At 42.0% G+C, this 25,579-nt stretch overlaps 1 protein-coding gene across 1 annotated transcript in view; it reads left to right on the forward strand.

Annotated features, from left to right (window-relative positions):
• The first annotated feature begins 10,827 nt into the window (after positions 1-10,827).
• Positions 10,828-25,579, forward strand: part of LOC126272937 (odorant receptor Or2-like) — a 33,510-nt gene continuing 18,758 nt past the window's right edge. The window contains exon 1 of the mRNA XM_049976235.1: positions 10,828-10,848. The gene's annotated coding sequence lies outside the window, so the exon portion shown is untranslated. The remainder of the gene's footprint in view (positions 10,849-25,579) is intronic.

A 25,579-nucleotide genomic window follows, 5' to 3' on the forward strand; every position in this document is an offset into this window, starting at 1 on the left:
ATAATTTTGTATTGGTGGCCCAAAGCCCACTCTGAGGTAATAAATTCCAGTTACACTGTGAATACAGTAAACGTCTATGAATACTAACGGCATCTTACCTGATATAAATTCTTACCTGCTGATGTAATTATGAGCCTTGTTATCTGGTAACAACTTTTATGAAACATTTTTACTGGAAAAATACATTATCGTTGTGTACGTGTGATGTTGTGTGACAGTACTTTCATTTTGTTTAAACAAAACTGATGCCACCTCGAATAACAGTAGCGTTAAATTCGATAAACGATCTGCAACTAGTGAAGAGACTGTTACACAAAATCACTGAAGATACAAAGCTATTACTATTATTTAGGGCAGATTACTTACCATACATTTAGCTTCATTGCTGTTTATTTGTGATTACTTTTGTGCATGAACTTAGTGCCATTTGCTCAGTTTGACAGGCAACATTGCTAACCGTTCCTGGGAAAAACAGTGATTAAATAAAATGTCATGTTACAATAACAATAAATGACTAGTTTTATTGCAATCTTGCTGAAATTATACAACACGCAGTCAAACCATTCGCGCCACACTGAGAATGACTACATCCCTGCCTTTCCGCCTTTTTAATCTGAGCACATCGTTCTTGGTCACCCACTCCTATTATTCCCTGTTGCCTCTTGCATATATAGAATATTACCCCTCTCTTCCTAGAGCATACTCCCATTATTCTCAGTATTTCGAACATCTTGCACCGCTTAACACTGTCGAACGCATCTTCCAGGTGGAAAAATCCTATGAAAGTGCTTAGATTTTTCTTTAGTCTTGTCAATTGTAAAATCAGAATTGCCTCTCTGGCTCCTTTATCTTTATCGACTGATCGTCGTCTAACATATCCTCAGTTGAAACTTCCTGGCAGATTAAAGCTGTGTGCCCGACGGAGACTCGAACTCGGGACCTTTGCCTTTCCGGGCAAGTGCTCTACCATCTGAGCTACCGAAGCACGGCTCACGCCCGGTACTCACAGCTTTACTTCTGCTAGTATGTCCTCTCCTACCTTCCAAACTTTACAGAAGCTCTTCTGCGAACCTTGCAGAACTAGCACTCTTGAAAGAAAGGATATTGAAGACATTGCTTAGCCACAGCCTGGGGGATGTTTCCATAATGAGATTTTCACTCTGCAGCGGAGTGTGTGCTGATATGGAACTTCCTGGCAGATTAAAACTCTCTGCCCGACCGAGACTCGAACTCGGGATCTTTGCCTTTCGCGGGCAATTGCTCTACCATCTGAAAGGCAAAGGTCCCGAGTTCGAGTCTCGGTCGGACACACAGTTTTAATCTGCCAGGAAGTTTCATGTCAGCGCACACTCCGCTGCAGAGTGAAAATCTCATTCCGGATATCCTCAGTTTTTTTTTTCCTTGCTTCAGCATATTATTCTTGCACGGGACTTGGATGCGTGAGCTGTTAAGATGATTATGCGGCAATTCTCGCACTGATCAGGTCTTGCTGCCTTCGGAATTGTGTGGATGATGCTTTTCCGAAGGTCAAACGGTATGTCGCGAGACACATGAATTACACACTCCAACGTTCGTTACTACTTCCGCCAGTAACTTGAGATACTCTGGTGGAATGTTATCTGTATCTTCTGCCTTATTTGATCTTGAGTCCTCCAAAGCTCTCCTACAACTTGATTCTAGTACTGGATTTCCTGTCTCATCTAACTCTACTTCTGTTTCTTCTTGTGTCACTCAAGACAAATCTTCCTTCTCCCCCTTATAGGTGCCTTCAACATACTCTTTCGACCTACCCGTTCTCTCCTCTGCATTTAATGGTGGAATTCCCGTCTCACTCCTAATGTTAACACCGCACACACACTCACTGGTCATACCGGACTCGAGAGTCTTTTACCACAGCAACGTATTTTCGCGATCTGTCCCCGTCGTGGGCTATTTCCTTCCATTCACACTTAAATAAGAGCATATGGACTATCAGACCAATTGTGTGATTGGATTGAGGAGTTCCTAGATAACAGAACGCAGCATGTCATTCTCAATGGAGAGAAGTCTTCCGAAGTAAGAGTGATTTCAGGTGTGCCGCAGGGGAGTGTCATAGGACCGTTGCTATTCACAATATACCTACATGACCTTGTGGATGACATCGGATGTTCACTGAGGCTTTTTGCAGATGATGCTGTGGTGTATAGAGAGCTTGTAACAGTGGAAAATTGTACTGAAATGCAGGAGGATCTGCAGCAAATTGACGCATGGTGCAGGGAATGGCAATTGAATCTCAATGTTGACAAGTGTAATGTACTGCGAATGCATAGAAAGATAGATCCCTTATCATCTAGCTACAAAATAGCAGGTCAGCAATTGGAAGCAGTTAACTCCATAAATTATCTGGGAGTACGCATTAGGAGTGATTTAAAATGGAATGATCATATAAAGTAGATGCCAGACTGAGATTCATTGGAAGAATCCTAAGGAAATGCAATCCGAAAACAAAGGAAGTAGGTTACAGTACGCTTGTTCTCCCACTGCTTGAATACTGCTCAGCAGTGTGGGATCCGTACAAGATAGGGTTAATAGAAGAGATAGAGAAGATCCAACGGAGAGCAGCGCGCTTCGTTACAGGATCATTTAGTAATAGCGAAAGCGTTACGGAGATGATGGGTAAACACCAGTGGAAGACTCTGCAGGAGAGACGCTGAGCAGCTCGGTACGGGCTTTTGTTAAAGTTTCGAGAACATACCTTCACCGAAGAGTCAAGCAGTATATTGCTCCCTCCTACGTATATCTCGCGAAGAGACCATGAGGATAAAATCAGAGAGATTAGAGCCCACACAGAAGAATACCGACAGTCCTTCTTTCCACGAACAGTACGAGACTGGTATAGAAGGGAGAACCGATAGAGGAACTCAGGGTACCCTCTGCCACTCACCGTCAGGTGGCTTGCAGTGTATGGATGTAGATATAGATGTAGAATACCTAGGCTCCTCTAATCAGCCTTCACATTGTCCTCCCATCTACGCTTCGGTCTCTCCACAGGACGTTTTCCTTCTTAGTGCCCCACCAGTACTCTGCCCGCTGCCCTGCCATCATCCATTCGATCTACGTTACTCGCCCATCGCAGCCTACGTGATATAAAAATACTGATTATGTCAGCGCTTGAATAGAGTTCTTGAACCTATACGCGAAACGGCTTTTACATTTTGCACATTGAGAGACCAAGTCTCACACCCATACAGCATAACTGGTAGAATAATAGTTTTGTATATTCTAATCTTTAAAGTCCTAGGCAATATCCGTGATGAAAGTAATCTATTCATTGAGAAGTAGCATGCATTTCCCGCCCGTAATCTCTTCCTCAGTTCGGATTCAATCTCATTTCTCGAAGTCATGTCCACGCCTAGATACTTAAATGTGTTCACTTTTTCAAACTGCATGTCTCCAGCTCTTAACATTTCCTGATCTACTGCTTTTGGCATTCTTGTAGTAACGAGATATTTAGTTTTGCCTTCATTTATCCTTAGACCTACATCTTCACTAACCTTGATTAACGCATTTGCATTTGCTGTTACAGATTCTTTCCTATCGCTAATGATGTTTAGATCATATGCATACCCTGATATCTTAATATTTCCATTTAACTCCACACCCTCTGAATTACCTACTGCCATTCGTACAATATATTCTGTGACTAAATCAAAAAGTAACGGAGACAGGGCATCTCCATGCTTAAGTTCGTTCTTTGTTACAAACTGTTCGGACTCCATTTTCCCCACGCGTAATCTACCTTTGGTGTTTTTCAAATTCGCTTCTATAAATCTAACATACTTCTTTGGTATTTCAAGTTCCAAAAGAATTCTGTACAATTTTGATCGAAATACTGAATCTATGAAAAGATTAAGAACTGGTTTATTGTATTCCCATTTATTTTCCAAATTTGACCCATGGTGAATATTTGGTCTATAGTTGATCTGTTCCTCAAAAGCCAGCTTAGTAATCCCCCACAATTTCATCTGCATTTGGTGTAAGCCAGCTAAGCAGAATATTCGAGAAAATTTTGGCACATACTGTTAATAGCGATATACCTCTATAATTACTACAATCCAAAGTGTCGCCCTTCTTAAAAACTGGGATCAGAATCGACTCCTGCCACCCTTCAGGTATCATCTCTGAGTTCCATGCTTTAGTTATCACTTTGTGAACTACTTCCAGTAACATCTGTCTCCGATTTTTAACTAATTCTGCAGTTACGCAATCTGATCCTGGTGCTTTATGGTTTTTAAATTTGTTGATTGCATCTCTTAGTTCCTTTAACGTTGGCTCAGGTATCTGGGGTTTATGTATTTCGTACGCCTGCTCATTTCCTGCCTCCTGGTGTACATTTAATAGATGCTCAAAATACGCCCTCCATTTCTTTAATATAGCACTGGGGTCTGACAGTATTCCACCGGCATCCCCTCGAAGTGCATTTGTTCTAGCCTAGAACCCCTTCCTATACCCATTTATGTCCTGGTAAGGTTCCCAATGGTTTTTTGTTTTACTCTTTCTTTTCTTTTTTTTTTGATTTGATTGTTCAGACAATCGCTCTTCTTTGCCTGTAGCCTATGACCAACTTCCCTTCTCACGTTCAGTAACTCCTCTCGTTTCTGCCTCTCATTCTATCTCAATCAAATCGCCCTTTTCTCTTTTCCTCTACCAATTTCTTGCATTCCTCATCAAACCACGGTTTCCTCGTTTCGTCTTAATTGTACCTATTGTGACATTCGCCCCCTCTTTGATATTATTCATCACGGTGATCCACTGTTTATTTACATTCTCGTCTTGATCTTCGTGTGTCGTGAGAGCATCACACCTATTCTAGATTTCTATCATGTACCTTCTTGTAAAGTTTTCAGCATTTAGCTTGTCACTGTCGTACCTAACAAGTGCTGCATTGTGAAATCTTGATGTTACTGTAGATAGCCGTTAGTGAATCGCAGTCTGCTCCCCTGAAAGTCCTAACATTTTCTATATTAGTGTGCCATCTCCGATCTAAACGAACATGATCAATTTTGTTTCTGGTGTGTCCATCCGGAGGGACCCAAGTTGCTTTATGAATGTCCTTCCTTTTGAAAAATGTGCTCTCAACACTCAATGGATATCCGTTCACCCTAAATTTTACTCCAGTCTTGAAACTATCTTTTATTTCCGTTATTGCTTCTTCGCTGTGTAGACTGAACAGCAGGAGTGGAAGACTAAATCTTTATGTTTCAATCTTTTTCATCTCAGAACTTCGTACTTGATCTTCACGTCTTATTAGTTCTTTTACAATACCTAAGCAACTACCTTTCGCTACTCACATTTGCGTCAGATTTTCGAGCATTTTGCACCATTTTATATTATCGAACGAACGCGTATCGTAACTCAGCAAATCTGGTGGCCAGGCTTTCAGTTTACTTCAGTCTTGTTTCCTGTATTCAGTACAACAAGAGAACTGTCTGTGGTTGAGGCCTTAGCCTTTCTTAAAATCTAACTGACCGTCATCTGACACATCTTCAATTTCCTCTTCCACTATTCTGTATACCATTCTTGTCAGCACCTTCGATGCGTGAGGTGTTAAACTGATGCTGTGATGGTTCTCGAAGTTACCTGCCCTTGCTGCTTTCAGTAGTTTCTGGTTGATACCTTTCTGACTTTCTAATGGTATTTCACCAATCAAATAGATCATACACACCAAATTTAATAGTTGTTTTGTAGCCACTTCCTCCAAAGAATGCAGAAACTCCGATGGAGTGTTAGTTACCCTTCCTTCCGTATTAGATCTCATGTCTTCCATAGACCTTCCAAATTCAGGTTCACCTGCCAGATCCCTTTTTTATTCCATGCCAACTCCTGTTTATTCTCCCATCACGCCATCAGACACTTCCAAATTGTAACAGAGGCCTTCAACGCACTGTGTGGGAGCAACTCACTGGAAACTGTAATAACTATAAAATATCTAGATTTAACTCCCGTAGTCACCAAAAACGGAATGACTTCATAGAAACAAATTTTGTGGAAGAACATACGCCTCGCAAGGATGGAATTTAGGGAAAAGTAATCCATTCTTGAAAGAAGTTACTTAAAAAAGGGTTGTATGACTCTGTTTTGAGTGTTGCTCACCTGACTCGGTCTCTCAACAGGTCACATTCGTAGAAAATGGATACATAGAGGGATGGACACGATTGATACAGAAGTACCGAACAGACTCCTGTGGTAGGGGCTACAAGAGAGGAATTGCATGTTACGTAGAGACTTTCAGTTGTATACATATGTACACACACACACACACACACACACACACACACACACACCCGTCAGTCATTTTATCTACACGCCATTTGGGAGTTGGAGAGGAGTGAGGTTTAAGTGATGGAAGTTTGAATGGGTAGCGATTTCGCACATGGGCACTATCAAAGGGGATGGATGTGTATGGTATCCCTATCTGAAAAGTAACGGTATTAGAGTCCTCTAGATCAACTAGCACACTCTCAGACCACTGGAATGGTGGTTGAACGATGAAAATTCACTCCACCAAACGTCATGACGATTTACATGGCTGTTATGCATGTATCAGCATCATCTGGGAAAGGAGACTTTGGTTTAATTATCAACCATCTACAGCATAAATTCGACAAGTTAAGATCATCAAAATTGGATATGGAAGCTATCTTCAAAGAAAAGAACACAAGTGAACACTTTCCTTACTTCCTGCTTCATCCCACATGCACATAGTCCTTTGAAACCCATATAGGTAGCACCAGTGAGATACAATAACTCAACTTTATGTTAAGTGGTGTAGTTTGGAAAATTATATACGTAGTATCTGAGGGCTTTCCATTATTTTAAAATTATGACAAGTGGATTTCAGATATTTCACTCGGTTTCCACGCTGGGTTGTGTGTCATAGGGTTCACGTGTGTTGGTGAGCTATTTCTGATAGTGACATAGTTGGGAATCAGAAATTATACTAATTAATAAAAAGGGACATCAGAAAAATCTAGCCATACTGTATCATAAATAAGAGGGATATAAATAAGGGTGTCATACACATAGAGGTAGCTATTTGTAACTGTGGCAGACATAGCATATCTTAAATTATACTGATGGGTGTATGTGACCTATAGTATGGTTTTTAATGTGATGCTTGGATATAAACATCAAAAACGGCTCTAACATACGGATTTCCTTAATCCCCCCAACAGCACAAGGGTGTCTTTAGGCAGACTCATACAACACTTTTCATATCTAAGAACTTGGTACTCTTCAGCTGTCTTCGATCAACATTTGATTATGGTTTCGTTGTGTCAGTCATATTGTATCCGCCATCTCGTAAAATTCTGACCACCGTATGGATGCCCTGTATCTCAGCCAAAAGGACAGCGCCCCATCACCCACATTTTTAATTTCCCATCATTTATACTTATCCCATTTGGCCTAGAACAGAAGAGAGCATGAGGAGGGAGAGGCGGAGAAAGAGGTAGGTTTTACAATCACATAGGCTGCTCGAGAAGAGATGGTTCCATTACTGTTGGAATTTTACGGCATTGTATACCAAGGAAACTTAGCCCATCTCTGGAAAGTGTGTAGTAGCACGTGTGATAAGTGGCCGCTTATGCTGTAGTGTGGGTTGCCTGTCTACCTTTGTCCTGTGCCCATACACCCACAGCTACACTGTTTCTGTGCAACATGAATTTTTATTTAAACATTGGCTTCATACGCGGAGACAAATCGTATTTAACCACGGATGTCTCATTAGTTTATGCTAGTAAAACATTTTCATATTATTATAATGTCCTTGGTGGATAAGTATAGTGAACAATAAACGAAAGTGGGAGTTTACGATCTGGTATGCTGGTCAGACGAGGGATAACAGTGTATGATGTGAGACAACTACACCAAGTCTAAGAGTCGGCTTGGATACTATAGGCGTCCTTAAGCATCGACATCGGCAAATGAGATGTTGTATCTACAAGTGTAGCAGAATACACGTTCCACAATGTGGCCAAAATCGCATAACGGAATATACATTGGACTACGTCCAGGATAGTATACCAAGTATTTCTGACGATTTTGCCGATTACTGGTAAACGAAATATGGTGAGCAAGAAAACAAGAATTAGCTCGAATAGCTAGAATTAATAGATAGAGAATGAGGTACCTGTTCCATGTATAAAGTATTCGTAACTAACTGTTAACACCAGCCAAACTTTATGAAATTCGGAATAATTTGGTGCCGGCCGTGGTGGTCTAGCGGCTCTAGGCGCTCAGTCCGGAACCGCGCGACTGCTACGGTCGCAGCTTCGAATCCTGCTTTGGGCATGGATGTTTGTGATGTTCTTAGGTTAGTAAGGTTTAAGTAGTTCTAAGTTCTAGGGGACTCATAACCACAGACGTTAAGTCCCATAGTGCTCAGAGCCATTTGAACCATTTTTAGGGGACTGATGACCACAGATGTGAAGTCCCATAGTGCTCAGAGTCATTTGAACCATTAATTTGGAAAACACAATTATTTCAATAAAAGAGGAGAGAATATGTCACACATCAACAGAGAATTCATTATGTAAATGAAACATCAGGCATAATTTACTTTGTAGCCATTTTAGTTTAAAAGCGTCGTTGATATTACGGTCGTATTCCCTGTTACCGGCCAGCTAGACTAGTGGGTAATATTTTCAGCGACATTTAGGAAACGAGTCTCTACGACTTCTTTGAAGGTTCGCATAGTGCATGAAATAATTCCCTTTCTTTAATATTACGAGGAAATGAAGAGCATTTAGCCAGTCATTATTATACGTAACGTTTTAATCATGATAATGATAAACGAGTAGCTACTAAGGAATAAAACTGAGTATTATCAAATTATCTCGAGTAACTGAAAACAAAAATTCGTATTCGGTTATCCTGTAACAATACAATTATCGGTTTTTATTCAATGAACATTTGTGGAACGTACACGGAAACATAAAGACTGTTTCAAAGTTTCGCATTTCCACTAATGAACCGTAAAACGCACTAATAAGTAGACAGTATTACTTGCGGAAAATCACAACATGTTTCCTTACACCTCATAAGTTCTGGACCCAGGATTTTTGAAGTTAAGGACATTCTCTTAGGTATGTAACGTACTTTCTCTCTCTGTGTTACTTTTTTTGTGATTGTAGTTGTAGAGACATGAAATTTTTGTAGTGGTTTGCTTAGTCAGCCATACTTCGGAATTTTTTGACATTAAATGGAGCTTGAAACTTGCGTAATAAATACAACGCGTGAAGTGCGATTTGCGGGATAAACAAAAATTAATTGCTGAGATGCAATCCACAGAATATTAACAGAAAAGCTTTAGCACAATGTGCACGACTGACTAGACACATTCAGAGGGTACGTACATTCGCGTACGAGTGGTTGCGATCTGATGAGAAAGATCTATCTTAATTTTTTTGTGTAAAATAATTACGTCGTAACACACTCGGAGATTGCGAACGTACAACCATGGTAGAGGCACGTACGTTCTATCATTCCCGTGGCCTGCGTAAAAGAATTGTAATTATTTAAATTTAAGAATATTTATTTTTCAATCGGCCTTCTATTTTTATACGAAAAGGAAGATCGCAGGTTCTGAATGTCTCGTCAAAAACACATCGAAATTAATCTTAGCGGCCACATAAGGAAAGTAGTGAGCACAATCACATACCTCTATAGTTGAGCAGCGCCGTCGCAAAGATCGTCGCCTCCATCTAAAATTCGGCTTCTCGAATTAACAGAATAATTTGTACTCCATTGGTAGGGGATTTAGTCTTGATCTTGACGGAAATTATAAAACACATTTTTCATCGTTTAACACCTTCATTTAACACACACATAGACATGAAACTATACAGTACGTTTTTACGCCAGCACATCAGAACAAAAAGGGTAGTTAAAACTAGATGTAATAAAATAATCTCGAAATTAGTCCTTTGCCTCTCAATGACAAAAAATTTTTTAGGTTATTACTCTGGTATGACAGTCGAACAAATTTTCTTCTTGTATCTTTGAGATTAAATTACCACATTTTTTTAGTTCCTTTTCATAAATTTTTTTAGTTCCTTTTCAGGTAGGAGATATATAAGAAGTTATTAAAAACTCTAAAATGTGTGCTGATGCACTTTTTGAACATTAGAAATTGGATATGTTGTATATTTCTCTCTAAAAGCCAGTTCCAAGTAGGGACCTCGTGTTCGTAAATGTCTCATCAGCGGGAACTAATTACTTAACAAAGCGCGAGGGAACGTTCAGGAATTCCCGTAGCGGATGATCTCGTACCCTCCAAAGCGAACACCGAGCTAGCACGGTTTCCTGCCGGCAATATTCCATGCGCGTGGGAGAATTAGTGTGGCTCACAGCGCCTGCGGCGAGTGACGCAAGCCTGCCGTAGCAGACATGTTGCGTGTCCCGTAATTTCGTAGCAGCGTCGTCACCCGGAGCTTACACCGCTACACCGGCCGGGCTGCGTTCGCCAGCGACATCAAACATTACATACGGGGCTTGCCGTTCCGCTCTCAGATGACTTATGCAGCGTGCGGTATCAAACAGATCGTTGTTCGGGGCACGTTAATACTGCGCGCTGATTGGCACATGTCGTGTGTCGCACAACCAATTATTCATTTCTGAGCGTTTGCGCTGTGCCCCGCACGTCCTGTGTGGTGCCCGCAGGTGCCAAATGTTTCGACATTTCAGCACGGCGCCGGTTTCCGAAAGGGAGGTCGATCGACATTTATTAAACTGTAATTAGCAGTACCGTACCATATAAGCAGCTTACAGTGTTTAGAACATGGGGTGACGGTACGGTGGCTTTTAGACGTAAGTATCGGGCCATGTTCGTTGTTTCACTCCAGCAGTCGAATCAGCTCGTGCAGTACCCTCTGCATCGGTGTACATGATTTTTTTCCAAATCAATTGTTCCGTTATTTTCGGACAGGTTCCTCCACTTTGTAGCGTAATATGGGATGAACTGAAACATCCTGACAGATTAAATCTGCCTGCACGGCCAGCAGTTAAATTCGAAAAAATGCATTTCGAGGGATACTAACCGAGTTAGCTAAGGCACGATCGACAGCTTGCCCTCACATCATTACCATCCCCGTTACCTCTCTACTGCTCTCCAATCTTTACAGAATGTGTCCAGTGTCACACATGAGAAACAAGTATTTTTCTTTGTGTTCCAAGACTTGTAAAGAACACAGTTTTAATCAGCTTTGTTACTGTTACGCAGAAAAGCCAGTAATTTTCACAGTCTCCCTTTTTGATGTTGGAAATGGTACAATGCACACCCCTACTTTCTTCATTATTTCTTATCTTCTATGGGAGTATATTCCCATTTTCACCTGTGATGTCACTAAAGAGAAATGAAATTAGGGGGTCCTCATTTTGTTCTAATTATTTTTCTGTTACAATGTGTATTACACCAGACGTGATAGCTAGCTTTAGTGACTAACACTGACCTCTACATCCCCGAAAACAAAGTGTGTCAGTGATCACATTTATAGAGATGTCAAAATTGGATGTTCTGCATACCACATTAACACCGGTTCCCGTGAGATCACCGAAGATAAGCGCTGTCGGGCGTGGTCGGCACTTGGATGGGTTACCATCCAGGCCGCCATGGGCTGTTGCCATTTTTCGGGGTGCACTCCGCCTCGTGATGCCAATTCATGACCTACTTGATCGAATAGTAGCGGCTTCTGTCAAGATTACCATCTTACGACCGGGAGAGCGGTGTGCTCACCCCACACCCCTCCTATCCGCATCCTCCACCAAGGATGACACGGCGGTCGGATGGTCCCGGTAGGCCACTCGTCGCCTGAAGATGCGGTGCTTTGCATACCACATAGCGTCTAATATATTTCTTACTACGGACTGAGAAGATAAACTGAGTAACGCAAACCTAGTGTTCATAGACGCTCGATTTTTGGTAGAAGCCGCTGACGCAGATGTCACATGCTCACTAGCTACTTAGCGCGTCGCATTCGAGAGGAAAAAAATATGTTACATGCCGATACAGTTATCGTTAGTTGAAGATCCAGTCATGTCAGCTGAGACGAGAAGAAGAGTGAGAGAAACTATCACTCGTATGCTATTTCGCCCGTAAAAAAAAAAGGGTCATTTATTCTGCACAGAACGACATTCCGTGGCTTCACATTCACCGTCGAGAGTACTGAAACTAAAAGTTTTCTCAGCTGACTGTTATACTGATGGCACGTTTTCACTTCGTCCCTAACTTCGTGCCGCTCCTGTATGTTGACGTTATCATTTACTTTTTCTTGAATAAACAGGATCTAATTATTGTTTTGGATAAAATAGGGACATTCCATTTCACCCATATTTTACATGCAACGTTTCCATTACATTTGTATTAACAGCATTATTATTAATTAGATTATGCTTAACTCTGTCACGCTAACCTTAACCACGAAACAGTATTATTCACCATAACCATTGTGAATATAGAGTTCATCTCTGTGTAATGTTGTGTGTAGTGATTGTTAATATTACTTACACAAAAGAGCGACGGGGTTGTACCTGGACCTTCTAGAAACTGACCATAATTTTTTGTCACCTCTGCCATTACATATTCATCTCTTTTATAATCTATAAGTTGTCAGCAGCCAGTGTGCTACGATCCGATCGCCAGTTTACGCTCCGAGCGTCCTCCGCTCAGGGTCACGTTAAAGTGTAAGATCAGTACCAAAGTACGCAATGCTGACAATCACTTAATGTTGCACACCTTGCATATTTCGCGCATTCTCCTTGATATATGTGAAGAACGATGTCTATACTTAAATTTCGCCAAATTACGACTTTGATCGGCTAAATCATCGTGACCGGTGTCCTTCAACTATTTTTCATTCATGCTCACAACGGTAAGCAAACAAACGACCATCTTCCTGCGTTCCGAGAGGCCCGTTTTCCGACTCCGCACCACAACCACCATGCTTAAAAGCCGTTCAAGTCATTGGTTTTCCCCATTTGCAGCCTGTCGTTACAATGATTCGCCATTTATCTCTGCTCCAAGTACTTAAGCTACTTAAGCACTTTCAGACAGCATCCAATCTGGTCATAACGTTTCAGGTGGTCATCGAACGCACACGCTCCTGTGTATGTGTGTGTGTGTGTGTGTGTGTGAGAGAGAGAGAGAGAGAGAGAGAGAGAAAGAGAGCTTTTTGTTTTCATGCTGAAGGGGAAAAAGAAAATCGAAATGCCGAAATGAGATTACCACATGTAAGTTATTCCTGGCAATATGTATCACCATCTTCTCCGGCAGTAAACGCTGTGCACTTCATGAACATGTCCAAAAACCACCCAATTCGTTATCTCTGTTCCTTGTACTGTTTTACCGCTTCATCACCTACAGCTCCCAGTGTAGTAATCTGTATGCTATAGCATGTATCGCAGTAACCTGTTCCTACAAACAGCTTAAAGTTGGTTCATTGAACCCTCTGCCAGGCACTTCATTGTGAATAACAGAGTAATCACGTAGATGTAGATGTAGATTTCTGATATGAAATGTTCAGTCCTTCTACCTACACTATCTGTGCTCAAAACATTTCTACTCTCTCCCATCCCACTTAATTTTGTAAGATTGCTGCCCCATACGAAACCGTACTATCATTAATCTTCAAACATTTCCTTTGTTTCATCATTGTCATACTGCAATGTGGACAAATAATATACAGAGCGGTGGTAGACGTTGGATTCGTTAGAAGGAAACCAAGTATTTCATTTAGGAACACAATATGTTACCTACTTTCCCAACATACCAGTGCCAAAAATAGTTAGCTAAATTCGCCGATTTTGCTGACGTTAGTGTACATGTATAGGCATAAAATATCCTCTATCCTCTCACGTCACTTCACTAAATCCATTTCCAACAAAGTTATCCCTCTCTCCCGTTTCCTCAAAACTTCCCTTAGGAAAGTTTTTCGGTAATTCTAACTTCATATTTAAAAGTTCAGTTTTACATGCGAAGGCACTTGCAAAGTGGCCACGTTTACGATATTTTAGAATATTTCTCGTACTGTCAATACACGTGTTGTGTATGTAATGAAATTTGTTTCACTGCCCTAAGCGCCCCCTTGCTACTGATAATTTCTTTTTCTTCTTCCTGTTCCGAATGGGCCTACATTGGAACACGCTTGTTCAACTGTTGGGCTTTGATATTTGCCCGGTACTGTCGCATCCTCTGTCGGTGTAATTCCTTCCTTTCATCTGTCCAGGGGTATCTTTTCTCCGAGGCTTTTCCTGAAATCCTCCGACTTCCTGCAGGGTGTGTCTCACAGACTGCCTGATCTGGAGATCAGTTATTCCCAATTCTTTAACGTCTTTCTCGGTTTCTGTCAGCCAAGTGGTGCGAACCTTCTTGTTTAGCAAGAAGGTGAGCAGACGGTTGGTCACTCTGCTTGGAGGAAATCTTGTAACATGGCTATAGAAAGCTACCCTTCTTCTTCTTGTACAGTCAGAGAGCCGCTCGATATGTTCGTAGAGCTCCGAGTTATTCCGCCTTCTGAATTCCACAGCGTCTTCTACCGGTCCTAGTATTTTCCTGAGGTTTCTCCTCTCTATGGCTTCCAATTTTCCTATCTGACATCTCCAGTTCATAGAAGGACATTCCATGGCATACAGGGCATCTGGTCGTATGACTTATGTGTAGTACATTAAGTTTCAGTTGCATGAGAAGCATTTCTTCTTGTATGTGTTCATATCAGTCTTTTATTGTATTTCTGGTTATTTTTTATTTTATTTTTTGCTTTATACGCTCTGGAAGAACCAAAAGCGACGCACCAGGAAGGAAATATTCGAACGGGATGGAAGTCGCCAGATGTGATGTACATATACTGAAAAACAAAGACTGAAATTTCCGAAAGAAATTGATGATTTACTCAAGAGAAAGAACTTTACAAACTGGGCAAGTCAGTAACGCATCGGTTTACTGCTGGCCCTTCTGAAACCAATTATTCGGTATGGTGTTGATTGACAGAGTGCTTGTCCAACCTTGTGAGGGATTCCCGAAAAATTACGTCCAACTGGCGCGTTATATCATAAAAGTACCGAGATGGTTGGAGGGTCCGGCCCATAATGCTGTAAAAGTACTCAACTGGCCGTGAGCGAGCGTGCATTATCTTGCTGAAATGTAAGCCCATGATGCTTTGCCACGAGGAAAACGGAAACCGAGATAGCTCGATGCACCGCTGTGCTGTAGGGGCCCTCGGATGAAAACCTAAGGAGCCTGCTGTAAGAAGAAGCAGCACCTCACATCATCACTTCTGACTGTCAGGAGGTATAGCAGCCATATTCAAGTTGGTATCCCGTTGCTGTCTGGCGAATCTCCAGACATGTCTTCGCTAGTCATAGGGGCTAATTTCGAAGTGGGTCTCATCACTCCAGTCACTGAGATTGCAGGCTGAAGAAGTGTCTGGGGACGCCCCGAACTACGGTGGGATGCCAACCTTATTATTGGCCACCATGCGCCAAGCAGCCGAGAGTGATGGTCAAGGTTGCCATTTCTTGTCATAGTAGGCCACTTTGTCCGTCATCTGCGGCACCATGAAAGCGCAACGGTAAGTCGACGATATTACCTATGACGACGAGGCCTCTAGGACATAGACATCGGCAAACTAATGCCCCCCAGACCGCAACGAGAGTTTCTACTCCTGTGCTCGCGCTTGCCAAACTCCACTTGTGCCACCAAGGTCTCCGTATCTCTCTCCAATGGAGCATTATGGGCAGCGTCCTCTAACCAACTTCTTAATTTGACGATCTAACGCATCAGATGGACAGAATTTAGCACAATATCCCTGAGGAGGACATTCAAAACACCCTTCTAATCAAGGGCAATCGAATAATTGCGTGCTTACTTGGACCAAAGCGTTATTGACTTACTCCATTTGTGAAGCTCTTTCTCTTGAACAAATCATCAAATTTCTCTTAATTATACATCCGCCTGTACATGTACATCACGTCTACATATTTAACCCCCCCCCCTTCTCCCTCCCCCAAAGAGTAGTACAATTCCTTCGTGGCATGTCGTTTCTATTCTTCCTGACAGTGTATTTGTTAAATGTTGAGGGTCAAATATCTATGTAAAACACGTCGAATATCTGCAGGTCTCTCTACAGTATTATTCAGTTTACTACAATTGCGACTTTTCTATATTCAGCAGATTCATTGAACCGCAACCTTCAGTTTTAACCATTGTGTACCATGAACATCATTTGACACTTTCTTGCGGTACTGACGGCGTTACTGTTACATCTGTGTATTTGCCTATGCTCTGTTCTGTTTCCTGGTTACTCCACAGACCTGTTAAAAAAGTTGATCGAATATTTAATACTTTAGGAGACAATGCAGGACTTTTTCGAACCTCTACTAGACGACAAGGAAACGTGCATACGATGTTTTCTGAGTAGACTCGTGGACGTAAATAGCGAAATGCGTATCATAAGATCGTTATTTGCCGAATCCCACGTTCATTCCTGTAGTAATTTTCGATCACATTGAACGTCATAATACGCGCAGGTAAACAAATTGTCCAAGATTCTACAGTATTCTGACGTCTGACACAACTAACGGCCGTATTTTTTTCTATTCGTTGTAACGTTTGGTTCTTCCTGTGACTGATCGCAGAAGAAAAACAGGCTACTGCGGAAACTCTAAATAGAGTTATATTTGGTATTCTAAAAATTTCGATCACTTCTGTGAGGATAGGAAGATCGACAACGTAAGTGAGGCTACCTTGCGTGGTGTACTCGTTGATGTGTATACGTGCACTTTCCCCTCCTGCAGTGACAGCGCTCTCAGGAGAGCAGCAACGCCGAGGCAGGCGTCTGAGTGGTTCGGAATGGCAAAGTGGCCAGGGCCAGGGGCTGGAGAGAGCCCGTGGTCCCCGGGCACCGCAGTGCATCAGCCGCCGCAGAGTTTCTCCACAGGTCCATCTCAGTCGACGCTACAACTCACCGACTGACGTCACTCCGTGGGAAGCGATCGCTACGGCACACGACGCCAGCAAACAACTGACAGTAGCTGATATTAGTTAGCACTGTGTCAAAGGTGCCAATGCGGTACCTGCGAATAACGGCGATTTACTTTTTTTGTGCGTGTAGTGTGCAGAAGAGTAGGGTGCCCAAATTAGTCCACGTGACTGCCACCTCATCCAGCAAGAGTGGCTCTCCCCAACTGAGTCTCGAAACTAACTGAGCGTGGATAACAGACACAGGCGCGTCACTCAATGCTGCTTCATTTGTGTGACACAGTACATCAAACACAGGGACAGACAGGCAGTCTCTCGGCATCTATGACCATACCTCAGTATGTGGGGATCAGGTGAACTTATTGCCTAGTTCAAATGGCTCTGAGCCCTATGGGACTTAACTTCTGAGGTCATCAGTCCCCTAGAACTTAGAACTACTTAAACCTAACTAACCTAAGGATATCACACTAGTCCATGCCCAAGGCAGGATTCGAACCTGTGACGGTAGTGGTAGCGCGTTTCAAGACTGTAGCGCCGAGAGCCGCTCGGCTACCCCGGCCGCCTATTGCCTAGTTTTACGGTCGAACACCTTTTGTATTGAGATAATCAGGACAGCATGGATGCCTTGCATCACCTTCTTGAAAGAAAGCGTAGAGCCACAGGGCATAACGAGTCATAAATGTAGCGAGTAATTTCAAATTAGCAGCTAAATTAACCGGGTGTGATCGTCTTTTGTGCCCAATGGCACACCACAACGTGCTAGGAGCCTGGACCATATGATGACGTCCAATGTCATCTGGTATCGTCGATTCTTCTCGCAGTCTTCACAAGCAGATACGTGTTTCGTGATGCTGTACACACAGCCGGGACCTATGAAACGGCCAGGTCGAGGCTCCCAACGTACAGTGATATCACAAGCTCTCTGGTTGATGCCGCGGTCCTTCACTTCAGAGGGCATTCGGCACCGTCTCTGTCATTTAGTGAAATGAGTAAGAGCTTATCGATTACTGGACTAGATTTGCGATTGCATTCAGGAGTCCTTTGTTGATAAAACTCAATACGTCGCTCTTAACGGACGAAAATCGACAGTTTTATGTGTGATTTCGGGAGCACCAACAATAATAAAATTTCGAGTAGTTTTCTAGTCTCTCCGATATTTCATCCTTGATGCTCCCAGTCTCGGTTAATTTTCCAGATATTTGTAACCATTTAAGTCTTTAATAAGTTATCGACTACAACTTACATCCCTCAGCTTTCTAATTTTTCCTGCTGATTACTCCACATTTTGTTGAACTTATTTCCGTGCCTACTTATTCAATTTCTCACTTACAGGTATTTAATTGTTTCCCCAATTTCCGCCCATATTCTTCGCAAATCATATCATCTGCATCTACTATGACTTTCGTATCATCTGCTGCTATCCCTTGCCAAATCTCCCTGCACTTCCTTGCCGTTCCTCTCTGTTCGTTCTAAGTCAGTCAGATTTTTAGCCATCTAATCACAATTCAGAGATTTTTGGCAACGTTTCTGATTCTCAGTAGCATTCCGTTTGACATTTCCAAGTACATTCACACCCTGACATTTGTTTCTCCTCGTAACAGCGTCACAAGTCGTTTTTATGTCTAGGAATGCTACTGCGATGTTTTTCTCCAATTCCAATTTCTTTTACACAACCCATCTGTTTGGATAAATAACATCTAAAGTAAATCTCTAATGTGGTTCTATGTTATCCCTGATTATCTGCAAAAATTATCTTTCTGTAAATCTTCATGCGGTGTCACAATAGTGCTTTTCCTCTGTAATTTTCACAGAGCGCCTTGTTGAAGACAGGTGTAATAATTACCTTTGTGGAAACATCAGAAATCTTTCCATATATCCATAGTATCCTCATTGTTCTATACAGCCACCGAACAACAATAGATCCGGCAAATTTAATATTTTCCACTGTGATCTCATGTACTTCTGCAGCTTTGCTATTTCCCAATTCTAATATAGATTTCTCTCCGTACAAATTCTTCAGATTATGTCATTCTGTTTCCTCTGTGACTGTGTTGTTTCTTTTCTTTATTTCATCACGTGCATTTGTTTAATCCTGTCCTATATATTGTGAAGCATTCTTTACTTACTTCCAAAATTTCTTCTTCCTCTCATACGGGTTTTTCATGTTTGATGATGAGTTTTGAAGTTTTTCTTTTTTCTTCCTTCTGTTACCAAATACTCAGTAAAATATCTTCTTGACGTGCTTAATATTCTCTTCTACTTTGTGGACTTTCCTCAAGACACCATGTTAGTCGACGCTTTATTATTCCTTGCTGCTCTGCTTAGTCGTTTCTATTTGTATGTGTTATGTGCGTTCTGTTCTTGAAACATTCTGGTCCTGCATTCTACTTCTTCTTGATTGCTTTAGCAGTTCATTCATTCAACCCTGAAGTTTTTGGCTCATGAATGTTCTTGATGTCCTGCCACATGTTGCTTGTGTTACCCGGACTAGAGCCAGTTGGAACCTCAAACATTCTTCCTGTGTATTCTTCGTCTCATCTTTATGAAACTGTGTCGTAATCTCCAGATGTATATCTCTTGGATTTCTCTATGCACCAATTCCAAGAACTTGATTTTTGGCTGTTTTTATTTCGTATGTACCTTTTATGAATTTCTTCAGTGTCGCTTCCAACAAGCTGCAGTCCCGTCGAGACTAATGCTTGGTATTACTTTCACTTCTTTTAGGCATTTGCTGATTTCTGTACTTACTATTATGTCATTGTATCTGGTACCCTTGTGACTATCTCTTTTCTTATACCATCCACTACCAGTTACGGACCTTGCCATTGGTGGGGAGGCTTGGGTGCCTCAGCGATACAGATGGACGTACCGTAGGTGCAACAACAACGGAGGGCTATCTGTTGAGAGGCCAGACAAACGTGTGGTTCCTGAAGAGTGGCAGCAGCCTTTTCAGTAGTTGCAGGGGCAACAGTCGGGATGATTGACTAATCTCGCCTTGTAACAATAACCAAAACGGCCTTGCTGTGCTGATACTGCGAATTGCTGTATGATTAAATGATGATGGTGTCGTTTTGGGACTACTCAAGAGGACGTCGTTATCAGGAGAAAGAAAACTGGAGTTCTACGGACCGGAGGGTGAAATGTCAGATCCCTTAATCGGGCAGGTAGGTTATAAAATTTAAAAAGATAAGTGGATTGGTTTAAGTTAGATATTAAGTTCGGTAGCAGGAGGAACAAGACTTTTTGTCAGGTGAATACAGGGTTATTAATAGAAAACCAAATAGGAGTAATGCAGGAGTAGGTTTAATGATGAATAAAAAAAAAAAAAGGAGTGCGGGTAAGCTACTACAAACAGCGTAGTGAACGCGTTATTGTGGCCAAGACAGACACGAAGCCCATGTCTACTACAGTAGTACAAGTTTATATGCCAACTAGCTCTGCAGATGATGAAGAAATTGATGAAATGAATGATGAGATAAAAAAAATTATTCAGGTAGTGAAGGGAGACGAAAATATAGTAATGGGTGACTGGAATTCGAAAGTAGGAAAAGGGAGAGAAGGAAACATAGTGTGTGAATACGGATTAGGGGAGATAAATGAATGAGGAAGCCATCTCGTAGTATTTTGCACAGAGCATAACGTAATCATAACTAACACTTGTTTCAAGAATCATGAAAGAAGGTTGTATACATGGAAGAATCCTGGAGATGCTAGAAGGTATCAGATAGATTATATAATGGTAAGACAGAGATTTTGGAAGCAGGATTTAAATTCCAGAATGAGATTTTCACTCTGCAGCGGAGTGTGCGCTGATATGAAACTTCCTGGCAGATTAAAACTGTGTGCCCGACCGAGACTCGAACTCGGGACCTTTGCCTTTCGCGGGCAGGTGCTCTACCAACTGAGCTACCGAAGCACGACTCACGCCCAGTACTCACAGCTTTACTTCTGCCAGTATCCGTCTCCTACCTTCCAAACTTTACAGAAGCTCTTCTGTGAAACATGCAGAACTAGCACTCCTGAAAGAGCCCTTGCCCGCGAAAGGCAAAGGTCCCGAGTTCGAGTCTCGGTCGGGCACACAGTTTTAATCTGCCAGGAAGTTTCAGGATTTAAATTGTAAGACATTTTCCGGGCAGATGTGGACTCTGACCACAATTGGCAGTTATAAGAGTTGAGGGTTATGAAAGAGAAGCAGCGGTTTGGAAGGGAGTGTGATAGGGTTACAGCCTGTCCTCGATGGTATTCCATCTGTATATTGAGAAAGCAGTAAAGGAAACAAAAGAAAAATTCGGAGTAGGTATTAAAATACATGGAGAAGAAACAAAAACTTTGAGGTTCGCCGATGACTTTGTAATTCTGTCAGAGACAGCAAAGGACTTGGAAGAGCAGTTGAACGGAATGGACAGTGTCTTGAAAGGAGGGCATAAGAAGAACATCGACAAAAGCAAAACGAGGATAATGGAATGTAGTCGAATCAAGTCGGTTGATGCTGAGGGGTTAAATTAGGAAATGAGACACTTAAAGTAGTAAAGGAGTTTTGCTATTTGGGGAGCAAAACAACTGATGATGGTCGAAGTAGAGAGTATATAAAATGTATACTGGCAATGGCAAGGAAAGCATTTCTGAAGAAGAGAAATTTGTTAACATCGAGTATAGATTTAAGGGTCAGGAAGTCGGTTCTGAAAGTATTTGTATGGAGTGTAGCCATGTACGGAAGTGAAACATGGGCCATAAATAGTTTGGACAAGAAGAGAATAGAAGCTTATGAAATGTGGTGCTACAGAAGAATGATGAAGATTAATGGGTGGATAACATAACTAATGAGGAGGTACTGAATAGATTGGGGAGAAGAGAAGTTTGTGGCACAACTTGACAAGAAGAAGGGATCGGTTGGTAGGACTTGTTCTGAGGCGTCAAGGCATCACAAATTTAGTATTTGAGGGCCGCATGGAGGGTAAAAATCGTAGAGGGAGACTAAGAGATGAATACACTTAGCAGATTCAGAAGGATGTAGGTTGCAGTAGGTACTGGGAGATGAAGAAGCTCGCACAGGATAGAGTAGCATGAAGAGCTGCATCAAACCATTCTCAGGACTGAAGACAACAACAACCACAACAACAACAACAACGAATTATCCACTTATTTCTCACAACTTTATCTCGCAATACCCCATCTTGCTCGAATCTGCGACCTTCTACTTGGTTTCCCATGATACTGTTGTATCTTCCTGTGAGCTAACTCTTAGATATGCAGGCAACTTTAGAGATATCTACTGACATGCTTCACTTAGCACACAAATCTACGTATTATGGAGTATTTTCTTGATGTATGTATCTGGTGTGTAGCCTTGCACGGATATAACACGCATACGATTTGTAGTTCAATACACAATATAGCAGGAGCTTGTGAAATGTGTTTAAACAGAAGAATTTCGAAGATTTGTTGGGTAATGGGCTAACGATGAGATACTTTATTGAGGTAGCAGAAAATAAATTCTTGGTGGAACTTGACTGAAACATTCAGCATCAAGGAACAATCAGTTCTATAACGTAACATATGCTGCGGTTAAGAACTGTTGAGGAAGATTAAGAGGTAAATACAGTACGTATGGGTTGCAGGATTTATTCCGATTTGATGACGTTAGTAAAGGATATACCAGAGTGGATCAGTGCATCACTGCAGACTTCGTACTGAACTACAACATAATAAGTATGTACACAAGGATAGAAACAACGCGGAACAATTTTGGAAAGAAACCAGAGGGACAGAGTCAAAACTACCTCACCTGCGAGTTCATAGTCTCACTATCGATAGGTCTGACTTTAGTCATCTTTGGTGGTACTTGTGATCGGTGTGTGTGTTATCTTTCAGCATCAGTCCGAGAACCGAGGTTCTAAATCTGCATGTACGTCGCCTGTCCGTTGCAGTTTGCTTTGAAAATGGCGTGGTGTTCTCTAGCCAAAATATCAGCGGTCGCTGAAAGTGTTACCTGGCTAAATTCCCGGAAATTACTTGAAAGTTGTATAAGCAAGGAGAAACGCAGATCTCCGCTATTGTCAAGTTTATGTGTTGTTGGCCCATTCAAAAGTTTTGGGGTCGCGGTGCGGTTCTAGGCGCTACAGGCTGGAGCCGAGCGACCTCTACGGTCTCAGGTTCGAATCCTGCATCGGGCATGGTTGTGTCTGATGTCCTTAGGTTAATTCGGTTTAATTAGTTCTAATTTCTAGGCGACAGATGACCTCAGAAGTTAAGTCCCATAGTGCTCAGAGCCACTTCAACCATTTTTTTGACACCAGCACTTCTTGTCGATTATGAAAACCACTGGGAGTGAAAAAGTTGAGATCTGATCTATTTACGACTACTGCTTTTACTGAGATTTGTATGGCTGTGGGAGCTGCAGCGTTCCTTGTAGACACGTTCAGTACTTCAAGTTGATACACCAACAAATCAGGAACCCTTATTATGTAGAGGTGTGCACGACGAAACACGGTAGCTTACTGCAGCCATTATGTCACGGCGCATATTGATGGGCCGATTCCGTTAAACACTCTAGCAAGTGCTAGACACTTCACTGCCACGGTTAATGCAAGCACCATAATGGACAAGCGTACTCTTTTAAGGGCTTGACATTCCCTCCAGTGAGTTTATCTGACTTTGGTTTACATGGATCCTTCATTCGCATGCACCAGCAACCTGTGACCTGACAAGATCAGCTATCATTTCACCACAGAGGAACAGAAGTTTAGATAAACCTACTGCGTCATAGCAGTATACTGACTAGCTTTGAAGTGCCAAGTAAGAAGCTCTTCACTTCGTACGCCTATAAAATATGATGACACAAACGACGAGTATAGAACAGATATTTTCTATGGTTGCACAAGTAACGAGTAAATACTGTAGCTGAACATTGAGAAATGACTTAATACAAGATGAATGTAGTGTAAGGAAATCACATTTTCTACATTTTGGGCAAGCTCGTCCTCGAATCGCAATAGTGCCAATACAGGGCAAGTAGCCGTGACACTGTGCAATCACAGGCATGCATGAGGATAGCCGATACATGTCTGGTGTCACGACAGATTCTCAGTTATCCTGCAGGGGTTTTTCTGAAGGCAACAACACCGTAGAGAAACGATGCAGCAGGGGTTGTAGACACGGGTGATTTGCTTCCACAAACAACTAAACACCTGGAGTGCAAATAAGAGACAATCGGTAGATTGAAAACATAAAGTTCCTTGTCGTTTAGCAGTCATGTACCGATCGCGCGACAAGATGGCAACAGCTGTTGTGGAGTCGGCAGCGCCGTAGCACTCCTTTAGTGATTTAGAAGCAGTAGCAAGCTGAGGTACACCTCAGATGGCTGCACTTTTATGTACCTATCCCTGGCTACTAGGGCGCCTTTGTACAATTCGTGTGTTGCCTACGATTGCACAGCTGCGTTGGTATGGGTCTATGTTAGCCTAATTACTGCGCCATCATTTACGCAAGAAGGAGCCCAGCAGCAACATAAGTTTAGGAAAATAAGACAGCAGGAAATTTTTCCTTCTAAGGATAATTAAAAAAAAACATCTAACAGGAGACATTATCCTAATAATTGCCGTGTACCAACGACTTCACAAGTTCCTTCAGATGTGTCGTGGCCATCGGTATCCCTTGATTGTTGATTACATCCCGAGAGAGACTATTCACCGGCGTTATTGACTGCTAATTTTCACTTATGGTTCCAAGTAGTCCTACTTTCTTCTGAGAGAAGGTGATAGGGTGATTTCTCGGGGCAGTCCTGGTACGATACGGTGCCTGAGCAATCGTCAAACAATAAACGTGGGTGTGGAGCACTATGAAAACAGCTGTCACCAACTTTAGAAAATCCGCATTATATTCATCATGAAGACGAAAAAAAAAGGGCACGTCACCGAGAATACTGAAGTAAATATTCTGGTTCACATTCACGAAAACCTGATGAGTGAACCCAATCATGGCACGAAATCAAAGATCACCACTCGTCTGAACTACATCATTCGCCCTCTGCCTTTTATACTACGAGTTGGGCCCTCGATTCATTATACGCTTTGCTTCATTTGAATTATTAAAAACCATGTCACTTCATGTTTGTGGCTTCTATGTTGTTTCGCCTACTGAAAAAGTGTAGTTCTATTCAAAATACCTGACTCTAAACGTCCATTTCATGCAGCTGTTTTCACAAATATCGCTGGCGAAGTACTTGAGACGGATTGTAAATCATTAAAAACAGCAATTCCTGTAAGGTTTGAAACCGATTAGCTTCAACAAGACGTGACATTGGCCTTTGGACCCTGTCAGTTAGCATTTTTATACGATCACTGTTCTTAAGGGTGCAAGTGGTACACCAAATCTTGCAGTCACGGTGCACAGACTTCGTTGAAACGCCAACAGTTGTGGGTGTGGACTGCAAATAATAAAGCTCATTCTGCCACTATGTCACGTCTGTACGTCAGCGTATCCTACTGAACTAATCCTATACAGCCCACTGGCACATATTCCCCAACGTTACAAGTCAGTGGCGAAGGATCACGTTACTTCCTGGTCCAA

The sequence above is a fragment of the Schistocerca gregaria genome, chromosome 5, assembly GCF_023897955.1.
Source record: "Schistocerca gregaria isolate iqSchGreg1 chromosome 5, iqSchGreg1.2, whole genome shotgun sequence".
Lineage (NCBI taxonomy): Eukaryota > Metazoa > Arthropoda > Insecta > Orthoptera > Acrididae > Schistocerca > Schistocerca gregaria.